This window comes from Ornithorhynchus anatinus, chromosome X1 (genome assembly GCF_004115215.2).
Source record: "Ornithorhynchus anatinus isolate Pmale09 chromosome X1, mOrnAna1.pri.v4, whole genome shotgun sequence".
NCBI lineage: Eukaryota > Metazoa > Chordata > Mammalia > Monotremata > Ornithorhynchidae > Ornithorhynchus > Ornithorhynchus anatinus.
This window is the reverse complement of record NC_041749.1, coordinates 8,981,826-8,983,965: the sequence shown is the minus strand read 5'-3', so window position 1 is coordinate 8,983,965 and position 2,140 is coordinate 8,981,826. Positions and strand designations below refer to the sequence as shown.

At 42.3% G+C, this 2,140-nt stretch overlaps 1 non-coding gene across 1 annotated transcript; it reads right to left on the bottom strand.

Annotated features, from left to right (window-relative positions):
* Positions 1–247: 247 nt before the first annotated feature.
* Positions 248–385, bottom strand: LOC114806740. Its single transcript, XR_003754802.1, has one exon. It is a non-coding gene; the product is annotated as a small nucleolar RNA SNORA7 (small nucleolar RNA).
* Positions 386–2,140: the final 1,755 nt, after the last annotated feature.

The following is a 2,140-nucleotide window of genomic DNA, read 5'->3' as shown; positions in this document are numbered from 1 at the left end:
ATTGATTTTGTCTGGTTTGATGCTCTTGTCTTATGCTGTCAAGTCATCTCCAACCCATTTCAACACAATGGACACAGTTGTCCCAAAACGCCCCACCTCCATTTGCAATAGTTCTGGGAGTGATCCAGAGAGTTTTGTTGGTAAAAATAGGGAAGTAGTTTACCTTCGCCTCCTTATGTGCAGTTAACTTGAGTCTCCACCCTTGACTCTCTCCCACACAGCTGCTGCCCAGCACAGGGGAATTTTGATTTGTAGCGGATTGTCTTCCACTCACTAGCCACTGACCAAGCTAGGGATGGAATGGACAGGCCTTGGCTTGACTCTCCCTCCTATAGTCGAGTCTGGTAGAGGACTGGAAACTCTCCAGGTGCAACTCTGAGAGGGTGGTTTTGATGCTGAGAATCAGCATGGTGTAGTGGATGGAGCACGGGTCTGAGAGTCAGAAGGCCATGGGTTCTAATCCCGACTTCGCCACGTGTCTGCTGTGTGACCTTGGGTAAATTGCTTCTCTTCTCAGTCCCTCAGTTACCTCATCTGTAAAATGGGGCTTGAGACGGAACCCTGTTTGGGACAGGGACTGTGTCCGACCCGATTTGCTTGTATCCACCCCAGCACACTTAGCACAGTGCCTGGCACATAGTAAGCTCTTAACAAATGCAATTATTATTATTATTACCTATACCAAATTTAGGATTAGTAGTAATAGCACTTGAAATAATCATAATAAATAACTGAAAAGATGTATAGGAATGAGAGTTGAGATTGGGTATAAGTAAGCAGGTAAGTAGAGAGATGACTGATGGAATTTTGTGATCTTGGATCCTGGGAATTAATCCAGGAATGCACCATGGAGGAGATGGGGTTTCAAGAGGTTTTTTGGTTTTCTGGATTTGGGAGCAAAAGCTTTATAAATTGGGAGAGCAGTTTATGTGATGAGATGGAGGAGAGATAATCCAGAGCAAACTACATTTGGACAAGTTTGGGGGTCTTTACCAGATAATCTCCCCCGATTAGACTGTAAACCCGTCATTGGGCAGGGATTGTCTCTGTCTGATGCCGAATTGTACATTTCAAGTGTTTAGTACAGTGCTGTCCACATAGTAAGCGCTCAATAAATATTGTTGAATGAATGAATTGAATGAATAATTGTTTGGCTCTCCCCTTGTTGAGCACATACATAGTTGTCTGTCTCCCCCTTTGGACTATAAGCTCCTTGGAGGCAGGGAACACATCTACCAACTCTTTTATTACGCTCGTATTATACTCTCCCAAACACTTAGAACGCTGCTATGCACAGAATAAGTGCTCAGTAAATATGATTGTTGATTAATTAGCTGGGGTTCAGAAACTGGATGTGAATATGCTTTCATCATATGCAAATGACAGTGTAATTTATGCCGTGCTTTTCTAAGCAAGTTCAATTCCGATTTGCAACTGTCAGACACCATATTAATCAAGGTGACTCGTTGATATGTGCTGTAGCAACTGTTGTACTCTTTATCCCATTTGACATTTTGTTTTCTGAAAATTCATTCGTAGAAATGTTTAAAAAATAGAACAAGGCTCTAGTGCAGTTGACAGGCAAAGGACACAGTTATAAAAATTCTGCTCTTTAAAAACATCAGTAATTAGAACATGACTGTATGAACAGTGAGATTAGCATTTTCTCTCATACATTCTTACACAAAAGAGGTAAAAATATGAAAGCAATCTCTGACATTTACTTGAGGTTTAGTTTTTCTAAAGATGGTGATATGGGGAAGAAAAAAATTGCCTAAGTAGCCAAATTAAATCCTGGCATTCTCCCTCCACAAAATTTCCTGTGTCCATCCGCTCCTCTCCTCCTAAAAGGCCACCATCCTGATGCCAGCTGTAGTCATATGGCATTTTAACTGCGGACCCAGACTCCTCACTGTTATCCCTGCCTCCAGCCTCTCCTTGCTTCAGCCTACTCTACCAGCTGCTGCACCACTCACATTTTAGGAATGTTGTTTATTGTGTGACTTTGGGCAAGTCACTTAACTTCTCTGTCCCTCAGTTACCTCATCAGTCAATAGGGATTAAGACTGTGAGCCCCATGTGGGATAGCCTGATTACCTTGTCTCTATCCCAGTGGTTAGAACAATGCTTGGCTAACATA